General features: G+C 47.0%; 22 non-coding genes across 22 annotated transcripts; all 22 read left to right on the forward strand.

Moving 5' to 3' along the window:
* The first annotated feature begins 3454 nt into the window (after positions 1–3454).
* On the forward strand, positions 3455–3527 carry TRNAV-AAC (transfer RNA valine (anticodon AAC)). Its single transcript has one exon. It is a non-coding gene; the product is annotated as a tRNA-Val (tRNA).
* A 335-nt stretch (positions 3528–3862) lies between these two features.
* Positions 3863–3935, forward strand: TRNAV-AAC (transfer RNA valine (anticodon AAC)). The gene has a single exon. It is a non-coding gene; the product is annotated as a tRNA-Val (tRNA).
* Positions 3936–4271: 336 nt separating this feature from the next.
* On the forward strand, positions 4272–4344 carry TRNAV-AAC (transfer RNA valine (anticodon AAC)). The gene has a single exon. It is a non-coding gene; the product is annotated as a tRNA-Val (tRNA).
* A 345-nt stretch (positions 4345–4689) lies between these two features.
* TRNAV-AAC (transfer RNA valine (anticodon AAC)) lies at positions 4690–4762 on the forward strand. Its single transcript has one exon. It is a non-coding gene; the product is annotated as a tRNA-Val (tRNA).
* Positions 4763–5097: 335 nt separating this feature from the next.
* TRNAV-AAC (transfer RNA valine (anticodon AAC)) lies at positions 5098–5170 on the forward strand. The gene has a single exon. It is a non-coding gene; the product is annotated as a tRNA-Val (tRNA).
* A 335-nt stretch (positions 5171–5505) lies between these two features.
* Positions 5506–5578, forward strand: TRNAV-AAC (transfer RNA valine (anticodon AAC)). Its single transcript has one exon. It is a non-coding gene; the product is annotated as a tRNA-Val (tRNA).
* A 335-nt stretch (positions 5579–5913) lies between these two features.
* Positions 5914–5986, forward strand: TRNAV-AAC (transfer RNA valine (anticodon AAC)). The gene has a single exon. It is a non-coding gene; the product is annotated as a tRNA-Val (tRNA).
* A 335-nt stretch (positions 5987–6321) lies between these two features.
* Positions 6322–6394, forward strand: TRNAV-AAC (transfer RNA valine (anticodon AAC)). The gene has a single exon. It is a non-coding gene; the product is annotated as a tRNA-Val (tRNA).
* Positions 6395–6729: 335 nt separating this feature from the next.
* On the forward strand, positions 6730–6802 carry TRNAV-AAC (transfer RNA valine (anticodon AAC)). The gene has a single exon. It is a non-coding gene; the product is annotated as a tRNA-Val (tRNA).
* A 335-nt stretch (positions 6803–7137) lies between these two features.
* TRNAV-AAC (transfer RNA valine (anticodon AAC)) lies at positions 7138–7210 on the forward strand. The gene has a single exon. It is a non-coding gene; the product is annotated as a tRNA-Val (tRNA).
* A 335-nt stretch (positions 7211–7545) lies between these two features.
* On the forward strand, positions 7546–7618 carry TRNAV-AAC (transfer RNA valine (anticodon AAC)). The gene has a single exon. It is a non-coding gene; the product is annotated as a tRNA-Val (tRNA).
* A 335-nt stretch (positions 7619–7953) lies between these two features.
* Positions 7954–8026, forward strand: TRNAV-AAC (transfer RNA valine (anticodon AAC)). Its single transcript has one exon. It is a non-coding gene; the product is annotated as a tRNA-Val (tRNA).
* A 739-nt stretch (positions 8027–8765) lies between these two features.
* On the forward strand, positions 8766–8838 carry TRNAV-AAC (transfer RNA valine (anticodon AAC)). Its single transcript has one exon. It is a non-coding gene; the product is annotated as a tRNA-Val (tRNA).
* Positions 8839–9173: 335 nt separating this feature from the next.
* On the forward strand, positions 9174–9246 carry TRNAV-AAC (transfer RNA valine (anticodon AAC)). The gene has a single exon. It is a non-coding gene; the product is annotated as a tRNA-Val (tRNA).
* Positions 9247–9581: 335 nt separating this feature from the next.
* Positions 9582–9654, forward strand: TRNAV-AAC (transfer RNA valine (anticodon AAC)). The gene has a single exon. It is a non-coding gene; the product is annotated as a tRNA-Val (tRNA).
* A 335-nt stretch (positions 9655–9989) lies between these two features.
* Positions 9990–10062, forward strand: TRNAV-AAC (transfer RNA valine (anticodon AAC)). The gene has a single exon. It is a non-coding gene; the product is annotated as a tRNA-Val (tRNA).
* A 335-nt stretch (positions 10063–10397) lies between these two features.
* TRNAV-AAC (transfer RNA valine (anticodon AAC)) lies at positions 10398–10470 on the forward strand. The gene has a single exon. It is a non-coding gene; the product is annotated as a tRNA-Val (tRNA).
* A 335-nt stretch (positions 10471–10805) lies between these two features.
* Positions 10806–10878, forward strand: TRNAV-AAC (transfer RNA valine (anticodon AAC)). Its single transcript has one exon. It is a non-coding gene; the product is annotated as a tRNA-Val (tRNA).
* A 335-nt stretch (positions 10879–11213) lies between these two features.
* On the forward strand, positions 11214–11286 carry TRNAV-AAC (transfer RNA valine (anticodon AAC)). The gene has a single exon. It is a non-coding gene; the product is annotated as a tRNA-Val (tRNA).
* Positions 11287–11621: 335 nt separating this feature from the next.
* On the forward strand, positions 11622–11694 carry TRNAV-AAC (transfer RNA valine (anticodon AAC)). The gene has a single exon. It is a non-coding gene; the product is annotated as a tRNA-Val (tRNA).
* Positions 11695–12029: 335 nt separating this feature from the next.
* TRNAV-AAC (transfer RNA valine (anticodon AAC)) lies at positions 12030–12102 on the forward strand. The gene has a single exon. It is a non-coding gene; the product is annotated as a tRNA-Val (tRNA).
* A 335-nt stretch (positions 12103–12437) lies between these two features.
* Positions 12438–12510, forward strand: TRNAV-AAC (transfer RNA valine (anticodon AAC)). The gene has a single exon. It is a non-coding gene; the product is annotated as a tRNA-Val (tRNA).
* The last annotated feature ends 42 nt before the right edge of the window (positions 12511–12552 follow it).

Consider the following 12552-nt stretch of genomic DNA (forward strand, 5'->3'; position numbering starts at 1 on the left):
TTGAATGTTAGAGGACTGGGAGCGAGAAGGCGACAATGCCAGCTCAGTCGCCTCCTTGTGGATAATGATATAGATATAGCAGCTGTGCAAGAGTCAAAGATTGAGAGCCAAGAAAGCACTGACCGTATGGTGGCTTCTTTTCAAACAAACTTTTATGTGTGTGTATGCCATTCTGTTGGTGTATCGGGTGGGTGCCTTTTATTTATACGTAACACGCTGGGAGTAAGCGTAGAGTCCGTTTTTGCCTGTCCAAGTGGTCGGCTTTTGGTTCCCGATTTTACCTACTCTAATTTATGCTGGCGTGTTGTGTGTGTGTATGCTCCCAATTCAGGGCGTGAGCGTGAATTGTTTTTTCAGTCTATTGAGTTGTGGTTGAAGGTCGACAAAATCTTGCTTGTACTTGGTGACTACAACTGTGTGTGCGCAGCTGTGGACCGAGCGGCCAAGTGTAAACCTCGAAGAGACAGGAGCTCCGAGCTGTTGAATGCACTTGTACATGAGTATAGCCTTGAGGATGTTGGTAGTGTGTTCTCCACTGGAAACCAGCCAGAGTTCACGCACTTTCAGCGAGATAGCCATGCCAGATTGGACAGGGTGTATGCCTCGGTAGATCTTGTTTCCCTATGTACTGCATATGATGTCAAACCTGTGTCTTTCAGCGATCATTGTCTCGTGAGTGCAGTGTTTGGTCGCAAAGGAAAGAAATCGCGATTTAACTGGTACCTATGGAAACTGAATGCCAAACTTCTTGCCGATGAAGAGTTCCTTACTGAAGTTAAGACAGAGTTTGAAAATCGTCTTGCTATGCGACCAGTAAGTTTTGCAGCGGAATGGGACAGCTTCAAAGAGTGGGTCAAATTGAAAGCAATAGAAAAGAGTAGTAAGCTGCGATACAAAGAGAAAGAAAAAGAAAAAGAACTGAATGAACAACTTGCTCTTTTTTTGAGCATGGAAAGTACTGTGCCAGGGCATTTCGCCAGTAAAATACGAGAGCTTAAAAGTGAGCTGGAAACAATCGACAGCGAAAGATACACAGCGGCTGTCATACGTGCAAGGGCTGAAAAACTTTGGGCTGGAGAAGTGCCGACAAAACGAGCCCTAGCAGACGAGAAAAGATACGCCTGCCAGAAAGAAATTAGGAGTATAAGGTATGGCGGCCATATCACAGAAGATGCTAAAGATATTCAGCATGCGGTAGCAGAGCACTTCGAAGAACTGCTTAGCGCTAAGCTTGAGACTGTAGGCGGCTTTCAAACAGACTTTCTAAGACTGATGCCTGCACTGGATGACGAAAGTAAAGCGCGCCTAGAAACACCGATAACGTTGCAGGAGATAGAATCTGCAATAGATGACCTGACACCTGGGAAGGCCCCTGGGCCGGATGGTCTAAGCGCTGCCTTCTTTAAAACTTTTCAGCAGTATGCGGCTCAGTTTATGCTCGATGTAATCACTGAAGCTTATGAACGTAATACTGTTCCATTGTCTTTCGCTACATCGCACATTGTGCTAATACCCAAGACAGATGATCCGGAAAAACGACTGTTGGTGGGGTCATATCGACCGATTAGCCTCACCAATGTTGACTACAAGGTGTATATGAAGGTTTTAGCAAAAAGACTGCAAAGCGTAATAAAAAAACTGGTTGGATCTCATCAAACGTGCGGCATCAAGGGTCGATCCATTGCCACGAATATACATGTCGCAAGAACCGTACTAGAATGTGTTGATGCACTCGGTGGTCAGATAGCCATGATGCAGTTAGATTTGGCGAAAGCCTTTGACCGTGTTTCTCACGAAATTCTTTTTTCCATTTTGGAGCATTCTAACCTTGGAAAAGTCATAGTGGAGGGTGTTAAAATGGCTTACGCGAACTGCACGACCCGTATTATAGTGAATGGTGAACTGACTGACAGCATCGCAGTACGTTCATCGGTAAGGCAGGGCTGCCCACTCTCACCCCTGCTTTTTGCACTGTATTTAGAGCCACTTTGCTTGGCTATCATTGATAGCGATCGCATTTTAGGGTTCAAGCTGCAATCAGCACACGTGAAAATGCTGGCATATGCTGATGACATAGCAGTGTTTTGTGCAACTAGAAAGAGCATCTGTGAAGTTACGGGTGTCGTCCAAACATTTTGTGATCAAACCGGATGTAAGATCAATTGGGAGAAAAGCTCTGGGTTTTGGCACGGTGATTGGGACGTGACACCTGATTTCTTCTGTAAGCTGCGATGGTCTGCTCTCCCAACGCGATATCTAGGCGTGCCTTTAGATTGTTATCGAGATGCCAACATGCACTGGATGGAAGAAACATCCAGAGCGAAAGAAAAAGCGGATGCGTGGCAAGGAAGGCAACTCTCAATGTTTTCGCGCGCTTCCATTTGCAATGTTTTTCTTATTTCAAGGCTGTGGTACCTCATGAATGTGTTGTGTGTCTCACGAACCTCAATTCAGAAAATGCACCGCGTTTTTGCTGTTTTTATTTGGGCATCCACATGGGAAAAAACCGCCCGGACGAACTTGTTTATTTCTGTTAAAAGGGGCGGGCTTGGCCTTGCTCATTTGTTCTTGCGACAAGTGGTTTCGCGATTTATATTCCTGCGTGATCAAAAAGATACCTTTCTAAGAACTGTGATGCAAGTGCGATTGCAGAGGCTGCTCCCTGAATGGATTGTGTCATGTGAAAGCATGCCTGGTACTGTGACTGGCTACCTGCGCGAAGTTGTTTTTTCATGCAAGTTGCTGGAAGTGCGGTTTTCTTTTGATTACCTTTTCAATGTTCCCAGAAAAAAACTGTATAAAGATCTCATTGACGTGATGCTGCCGGTGCCTTTTTCCAGGGAAATACACTGTGGAGGCCCAGGGCAGGATGTTTTGAAAAGAGTAAAGAAGATGCCCGTGAGGCCATCTGCTAAAACGTTCCTTTTCAAACTTCACTCTAATACGCTCCCTGTTAAAACCTGGCTGAATGAAAAAGGTATCTTCGTCCCATGGACAACAAATTGCCTGTTGTGCAAAAAACCGGAGACAATTGAACACGTCTTCTTACAGTGTTGGGATGCTGTTTTTCTGTGGGACGTCCTCCAAAGGACAATTAAAAAGGAACTTCCCCTAACTCCGTACGGAATCAGATTCCTACCAGTGCAGAACGATGATGCACCTTATGATTTAATTATGCTTCTTGGTCTCCATAGTTTGTGGAAAACACGAATGCAGGTGCGTCACGCAGATATAAATACACGATCTGCGCGTGAAAACTTCATTGAAAGTGCGGTGTATATACGCGAAACTTTCAGGATGCAGAAGGATCCACCACATTGGCAATGTCTATTTGATGAGTTGGTGAACCTGAAAAGATTTTAGCCGTGTACGCGTTAGCTCAAGTGTAGTTGACGTGTTTTATCATGTGTATTTTTGTTTTCTGTTTCACGGCAATAAAGAAAAAAAAAAAAAAAAGCTTGTGGTGTAGTGGTTATCACATCCGCCTAACACGCGGAAGGTCCCAGGTTCGATCCCTGGCAGGCACAGTAAGCTTTTTTGAATCTGCATTTAACCTCAGTTATGTCGAGGAAATGCACTGCATTTCACTGGGTCATCCCTTTTGAGTTTCCACTCACTTAAAATGAGCACGTAGTAGCAGTTCAACGAGCGCGACTCGAAACGGCGCAGCACGGAGGTAAAGGGGAAGGTTCATTCAATGCGACACGTAAGTAACTGCATCACAATAGGCGGACAAAATCACTAGGGAGCGTTACAACATGGGCGCAGTCTCCCTTGCCACGAATAAAGAAACCTTAAAATTGTCTGTATGCTGCATGTGAAGAGCGATGTCATGATTCGAGTCGCAAAACACGTTCGTCCTGTGCTTGTGGTGTAGTGGTTATCACATCCGCCTAACACGCGGAAGGTCCCAGGTTCGATCCCTGGCAGGCACAGTAAGCTTTTTTGAATCTGCATTTAACCGCAGTTATGTCGAGGAAATGTACTGCATTTTACTGGGTCATCCCTTTTGAGTTTCCACTCACTTAAATTGAGCACGTAGTAGCAGTTCAACGAGCGTGACTCGAAACGGCGCAGCACGGAGGTCAAGGGTGAAGGTTCATTCAATGCGACACGTAAGTAACTGCATCACAATAGGCGGACAAATTCACTAGGGAGCGTTACAACATGGGCGCAGTCTCCCTTGCCACGAATAAAGAAACCTTAAAATTGTCTGTATGCTGCATGTGAAGAGCGATGTGATGATTCGAGTCGCAAAACCCGTTCGTCCTGTGCTTGTGGTGTAGTGGTTATCACATCCGCCTAACACGCGGAAGGTCCCAGGTTCGATCCCTGGCAGGCACAGTAAGCTTTTTTGAATCTGCATTTAACCTCAGTTATGTCGAGGAAATGTACTGCATTTTACTGGGTCATCCCTTTTGAGTTTCCACTCACTTAAAATGAGCACGTAGTAGCAGTTCAACGAGCGTGACTCGAAGCACGCACTCGAAGCGCAGCACGGAGGTCAAGGGGAAGGTTCATTCAATGCGACACGTATGTAACTGCATCACAATAGGCGGACAAAATCACTAGGGAGCGTTACAACATGGGCGCAGTCTCCCTTGCCACGAATAAAGAAACCTTAAAATTGTCTGTATGCTGCATGTGAAGAGCGATGTGATGATTCGAGTCGCAAAACCCGTTCGTCCTGTGCTTGTGGTGTAGTGGTTATCACATCCGCCTAACACGCGGAAGGTCCCAGGTTAGACCCCTGGCAGGCACAGTAAGCTTTTTTGAATCTGCATTTAACCTCAGTTATGTCGAGGAAATGTACTGCATTTTACTGGGTCCTCACTTTTGAGTTTCCACTCACTTAAATTGAGCACGTAGTAGCAGTTCAACGAGCGTGACTCGAAACGGCGCAGCACGGAGGTCAAGGGGAAGGTTCATTCAATGCGACACGTAAGTAACTGCATCACAATAGGCAGACAAAATCACTAGGGAGCGTTACAACATGGGCGCAGTCTCCCTTGCCACGAATAAAGAAACCTTAAAATTGTCTGTATGCTGCATGTGAAGAGCGATGTGATGATTCGAGTCGCAAAACCCGTTCGTCCTGTGCTTGTGGTGTAGTGGTTATCACATCCGCCTAACACGCGGAAGGTCCCAGGTTCGATCCCTGGCAGGCACAGTAAGCTTTTTTGAATCTGCATTTAACCTCAGTTATGTCGAGGAAATGTACTGCATTTTACTGGGTCATCCCTTTTGAGTTTCCACTCACTTAAATTGAGCACGTAGTAGCAGTTCAACGAGCGTGACTCGAAACGGCGCAGCACGGAGGTCAAGGGGAAGGTTCATTCAATGCGACACGTAAGTAACTGCAACACAATAGGCGGACAAAATCACTAGGGAGCGTTACAACATGGGCGCAGTCTCCCTTGCCACGAATAAAGAAACCTTAAAATTGTCTGCATGCTGCATGTGAAGAGCGATGTGATGATTCGAGTCGCAAAACCCGTTCGTCCTGTGCTTGTGGTGTAGTGGTTATCACATCCGCCTAACACGCGGAAGGTCCCAGGTTCGATCCCTGGCAGGCACAGTAAGCATTTTTGAATCTGCATTTAACCTCAGTTATGTCGAGGAAATGTACTGCATTTTACTGGGTGATCACTTTTGAGTTTCCACTCACTTAAATTGAGCACGTAGTAGCAGTTCAACGAGCGTGACTCGAAACGGCGCAGCACGGAGGTCAAGGGGAAGGTTCATTCAATGCGACACGTATGTAACTGCATCACAATAGGCGGACAAAATCACTAGGGAGCGTTACAACATGGGCGCAGTCTCCCTTGCCACGAATAAAGAAACCTTAAAATTGTCTGTATGCTGCATGTGAAGAGCGATGTGATGATTCGAGTCGCAAAACCCGTTCGTCCTGTGCTTGTGGTGTAGTGGTTATCACATCCGCCTAACACGCGGAAGGTCCCAGGTTCGATCCCTGGCAGGCACAGTTAGCTTTTTTGAATCTGCATTTAACCTCAGTTATGTCGAGGAAATGCACTGCATTTCACTGGGTCATCCCTTTTGAGTTTCCACTCACTTAAAATGAGCACGTAGTAGCAGTTCAACGAGCGCGACTCGAAACGGCGCAGCACGGAGGTCAAGGGGAAGGTTCATTCAATGCGACACGTAAGTAACTGCAACACAATAGGCGGACAAAATCACTAGGGAGCGTTACAACATGGGCGCAGTCTCCCTTGCCACGAATAAAGAAACCTTAAAATTGTCTGCATGCTGCATGTGAAGAGCGATGTGATGATTCGAGCCGCAAAACCCGTTCGTCCTGTGCTTGTGGTGTAGTGGTTATCACATCCGCCTAACACGCGGAAGGTCCCAGGTTCGATCCCTGGCAGGCACAGTAAGCTTTTTTGAATCTGCATTTAACCTCAGTTATGTCGAGGAAATGTACTGCATTTTACTGGGTCATCCCTTTTGAGTTTCCACTCACTTAAATTGAGCACGTAGTAGCAGTTCAACGAGCGTGACTCGAAACGGCGCAGCACGGAGGTCAAGGGGAAGGTTCATTCAATGCGACACGTAAGTAACTGCAACACAATAGGCGGACAAAATCACTAGGGAGCGTTACAACATGGGCGCAGTCTCCCTTGCCACGAATAAAGAAACCTTAAAATTGTCTGCATGCTGCATGTGAAGAGCGATGTGATGATTCGAGTCGCAAAACCCGTTCGTCCTGTGCTTGTGGTGTAGTGGTTATCACATCCGCCTAACACGCGGAAGGTCCCAGGTTCGATCCCTGGCAGGCACAGTAAGCTTTTTTGAATCTGCATTTAACCTCAGTTATGTCGAGGAAATGTACTGCATTTTACTGGGTCATCACTTTTGAGTTTCCACTCACTTAAATTGAGCACGTAGTAGCAGTTCAACGAGCGTGACTCGAAACGGCGGAGCACGGAGGTCAAGGGGAAGGTTCATTCAATGCGACACGTAAGTAACTGCATCACAATAGGCGGACAAAATCACTAGGGAGCGTTACAACATGGGCGCAGTCTCCCTTGCCACGAATAAAGAAACCTTAAAATTGTCTGTATGCTGCATGTGAAGAGCGATGTGATGATTCGAGTCGCAAAACCCGTTCGTCCTGTGCTTGTGGTGTAGTGGTTATCACATCCGCCTAACACGCGGAAGGTCCCAGGTTCGATCCCTGGCAGGCACAGTAAGCTTTTTTGAATCTGCATTTAACCTCAGTTATGTCGAGGAAATGTACTGCATTTTACTGGGTCATCCCTTTTGAGTTTCCACTCACTTAAAATGAGCACGTAGTAGCAGTTCAACGAGCGCGACTCTAAACGGCGCAGCACGGAGGTAAAGGGGAAGGTTCATTCAATGCGACACGTAAGTAACTGCATCACAATAGGCGGACAAAATCACTAGGGAGCGTTACAACATGGGCGCAGTCTCGCTTGCCACGAATAAAGAAACCTTAAAATTGTCTGTATGCTGCATGTGAAGAGCGATGTCATGATTCGAGTCGCAAAACCCGTTCGTCCTGTGCTTGTGGTGTAGTGGTTATCACATCCGCCTAACACGCGGAAGGTCCCAGGTTCGATCCCTGGCAGGCACAGTAAGCTTTTTTGAATCTGCATTTAACCTCAGTTATGTCGAGGAAATGTACTGCATTTTACTGGGTCATCCCTTTTGAGTTTCCACTCACTTAAATTGAGCACGTAGTAGCAGTTCAACGAGCGTGACTCGAAACGGTGCAGCACGGAGGTCAAGGGGAAGGTTCATTCAATGCGACACGTAAGTAACTGCAACACAATAGGCGGACAAAATCACTAGGGAGCGTTACAACATGGGCGCAGTCTCCCTTGCCACGAATAAAGAAACCTTAAAATTGTCTGCATGCTGCATGTGAAGAGCGATGTGATGATTCGAGCCGCAAAACCCGTTCGGCCTGTGCTTGTGGTGTAGTGGTTATCACATCCGCCTAACACGCGGAAGGTCCCAGGTTCGATCCCTGGCAGGCACAGTAAGCTTTTTTGAATCTGCATTTAACCTCAGTTATGTCGAGGAAATCTACTGCATTTTACTGGGTCCTCCCTTTTGAGTTTCCACTCACTTAAATTGAGCACGTAGTAGCAGTTCAACGAGCGTGACTCGAAACGGCGCAGCACGGAGGTCAAGGGGAAGGTTCATTCAATGCGACACGTAAGTAACTGCATCACAATAGGCGGACAAAATCACTAGGGAGCGTTACAACATGGGCGCAGTCTCCCTTGCCACGAATAAAGAAACCTTAAAATTGTCTGTATGCTGCATGTGAAGAGCGATGTGATGATTCGAGTCGCAAAACCCGTTCGTCCTGTGTGCTGTAGTGGTTATCATATCCGCCTAACACGCGGAAGGTCCAAGGTTCGATCCCTGGCAGGCACAGTAAGCTTTTTTGAATCTGCATTTAACCTTAGTTATGTCGAGGAAATGTACTGCATTTTTCTGGGTCATCCCTTTTGAGTTTCCACTCACTTAAAATGAGCACGTAGTAGCAGTTCAACGAGCGTGACTCGAAACGGCGCAGCACGGAGGTCAAGGGGAAGGTTCATTCAATGCGACACGTATGTAACTGCATCACAATAGGCGGACAAAATCACTAGGGAGCGTTACAACATGGGCGCAGTCTCCCTTGCCACGAATAAAGAAACCTTAAAATTGTCTGTATGCTGCATGTGAAGAGCGATGTGATGATTCGAGTCGCAAAACCCGTTCGTCCTGTGCTTGTGGTGTAGTGGTTATCACATCCGCCTAACACGCGGAAGGTCCCAGGTTCGATCCCTGGCTGGCACAGCAAGCTTTTTTGAATCTGCATTTAACCTCAGTTATGTCGAGGAAATGTACTGCATTTTACTGGCTCATCCCTTTTGAGTTTCCACTCACTTAAAATGAGCACGTAGTAGCAGTTCAACGAGCGTGACTCGAAACGGCGCAGCACGGATGTCAAGGGGAAGGTTCATTCAATGCGACACGTATGTAACTGCATCACAATAGGCGGACAAAATCACTAGGGAGCGTTACAACATGGGCGCAGTCTCCCTTGCCACGAATAAAGAAACCTTAAAATTGTCTGTATGCTGCATGTGAAGAGCGATGTGATGATTCGAGTCGCAAAACCCGTTCGTCCTGTGCTTGTGGTGTAGTGGTTATCACCTCCGCCTAACACGCGGGAGGTCCCAGGTTCGATCCCTGGCAGGCACAGTAAGCTTTTTTGAATCTGCATTTAACCTCAGTTATGTCGAGGAAATGTACTGCATTTTACTGGGTCATCCCTTTTGAGTTTCCACTCACTTAAATTGAGCACGTAGTAGCAGTTCAACGAGCGTGACTCGAAACGGCGCAGCACGGAGGTCAAGGGGAAGGTTCATTCAATGCGACACGTAAGTAACTGCAACACAATAGGCGGACAAAATCACTAGGGAGCGTTACAACATGGGCGCAGTCTCCCTTGCCACGAATAAAGAAACCTTAAAATTGTCTGCATGCTGCATGTGAAGAGCGATGTGATGATTCGAGTCGCAAAACCCGTTCGTCCTGTGCTTGTTGTGTAGTGGTTATCACATCCGCCTAACACGCGGAAGGTCCCAGGTTCGATCCCTGGCAGGCACAGGAAGCTTTTTTGAATCTGCATTTAACCTCAGTTATGTCGAGGAAATGTACTGCATTTTACTGGGTCCTCCCTTTTGAGTTTCCACTCACTTAAATTGAGCACGTAGTAGCAGTTCAACGAGCGTGACTCGAAACGGCGCAGCACGGAGGTCAAGGGGAAGGTTCATTCAATGCGACACGTAAGTAACTGCATCACAATAGGCGGACAAAATCACTAGGGAGCGTTACAACATGGGCGCAGTCTCCCTTGCCACGAATAAAGAAACCTTAAAATTGTCTGTATGCTGCATGTGAAGAGCGATGTGATGATTCGAGTCGCAAAACCCATTCGTCCTGTGCTTGTGGTGTAGTGGTTATCACATCCGCCTAACACGCGGAAGGTCCCAGGTTCGATCCCTGGCAGGCACAGTAAGCTTTTTTGAATCTGCATTTAACCTCAGTTATGTCGAGGAAATGTACTGCATTTTACTGGGTCATCCCTTTTGAGTTTCCACTCACTTAAAATGATCACGTAGTAGCAGTTCAACGAGCGTGACTCGAAACGGCGCAGCACGGAGGTCAAGGGGAAGGTTCATTCAATGCGACACGTAATTAACTGCATCACAATAGGCGGACAAAATCACTAGGGAGCGTTACATCATGGGCGCAGTCTCCCTTGCCACGAATAAAGAAACCTTAAAATTGTCTGTATGCTGCATGTGAAGAGCGATGTGATGATTCGAGTCGCAAAACCCGTTCGTCCTGTGCTTGTTGTGTAGTGGTTATCACATCCGCCTAACACGCGGAAGGTCCCAGGTTCGATCCCTGGCAGGCACAGTAAGCTTTTTTGAATCTGCATTTAACCTCAGTTATGTCGAGGAAATGTACTGCATTTTACTGGGTCTTCCCTTTTGAGTTTCCACTCACTTAAATTGAGCACGTAGTGGCAGTTCAACGAGCGTGACTCGAAACGGCGCAGCACGGAGGTCAAGGGGAAGGTTCATTCAATGCGACACGTAAGTAACTGCATCACAATAGGCGGACAAAATAACTAGGGAGCGTTACACCATGGGCGCAGTCTCCCTTGCCACGAAAAAAGAAACCTTAAAATTGTCTGTATGCTGCATGTGAAGAGCGATGTGATGATTCGAGTCGCAAAACCCGTTCGTCCTGTGCTTGTGGTGTAGTGGTTATCACATCCGCCTAACAAGCGGAAGGTCCCAGGTTCGATCCCTGGCAGGCACAGTAAGCTTTTTTGAATCTGCATTTAACCTCAGTTATGTCGAGGAAATGTACTGCATTTTACTGGGTCCTCCCTTTTGAGTTTCCACTCACTTAAATTGAGCACGTAGTGGCAGTTCAACGAGCGTGACTCGAAACGGCGCAGCACGGAGGTCAAGGGGAAGGTTCATTCAATGCGACACGTAAGTAACTGCATCACAATAGGCGGACAAAATCACTAGGGAGCGTTACACCATGGGCGCAGTCTCCCTTGCCACGAATAAAGAAACCTTAAAATTGTCTGTATGCTGCATGTGAAGAGCGATGTGATGATTCGAGTCGCAAAACCCGTTCGTCCTGTGCTTGTGGTGTAGTGGTTATCACATCCGCCTAACACGCGGAAGGTCCCAGGTTCGATCCCTGGCAGGCACAGTAAGCTTTTTTGAATCTGCATTTAACCTCAGTTATGTCGAGGAAATGTACTGCATTTTACTGGGTCATCCCTTTTGAGTTTCCACTCACTTAAATTGAGCACGTAGTAGCAGTTCAACGAGCGCGACTCGAAACGGCGCAGCACGGAGGTCAAGGGGAAGGTTCATTCAATGCGACACGTAAGTAACTGCATCACAATAGGCGGACAAAATCACTAGGGAGCGTTACAACATGGGCGCAGTCTCCCTTGCCACGAATAAAGAAACCTTAAAATTGTCTGTATGCTGCATGTGAAGAGCGATGTGATGATTCGAGTCGCAAAACCCGTTCGTCCTGTGCTTGTGGTGTAGTGGTTATCACATCCGCCTAACACGCGGACGGTCCCAGGTTCGATCCCTGGCAGGCACAGTAAGTTTTCTTGAATCTGCATTTAACCTCAGTTATGTCGAGGAAATGTACTGCATTTTACTGGGTCATCCCTTTTGAGTTTCCACTCACTTAAATTGAGCACGTAGTAGCAGTTCAACGAGCGTGACTCGAAACGGCGCAGCACGGAGGTCAAGGGGAAGGTTCATTCAACGCGACACCTAAGTAACTGCATCACAATAGGCGGACAAAATCACTAGGGAGCGTTACAACATGGGCGCAGTCTCCCTTGCCACGAATAAAGAAACCTTAAAATTGTCTGTATGCTGCATGTGAAGAGCGATGTGATGATTCGAGTCGCAAAACCCGTTCGTCCTGTGCTTGTAATGTAGTGGTTATCATATCCGCCTAACACGCGGAAGGTCCCAGGTTCGATCCCTGGCAGGCACAGTAAGCTTTTTTGAATGTGCATTTAACCTCAGTTATGTCGAGGAAATGTACTGCATTTTTCTGGGTCATCCCTTTTGAGTTTCCACTCACTTAAAATGAGCACGTAGTAGCAGTTCAACGAGCGTGACTCGAAACGACGCAGCACGGAGGTCAAGGGGAAGGTTCATTCAATGCGATACGTAAGTAACTGCATCAGAATAGGCGGACAAAATCACTAGGGAGCGTTACAACATGGGCGCAGTCTCCCTTGCCACGAATAAAGAAACCTTAAAATTGTCTGTATGCTGCATGTGAAGAGCGATGTGATGATTCGAGTCGCAAAACCCATTCGTCCTGTGCTTGTGGTGTAGTGGTTATCACATCCGCCTAACACGCGGAAGGTCCCAGGTTCGATCCCTGGCAGGCACAGTAAGCTTTTTTGAATCTGCATTTAACCTCAGTTATGTCGAG

This window comes from Amblyomma maculatum, chromosome 1 (assembly GCF_055883805.1).
Source record: "Amblyomma maculatum isolate TAMU_Amacu chromosome 1, ASM5588380v1, whole genome shotgun sequence".
NCBI classification, from domain to species: domain Eukaryota; kingdom Metazoa; phylum Arthropoda; class Arachnida; order Ixodida; family Ixodidae; genus Amblyomma; species Amblyomma maculatum.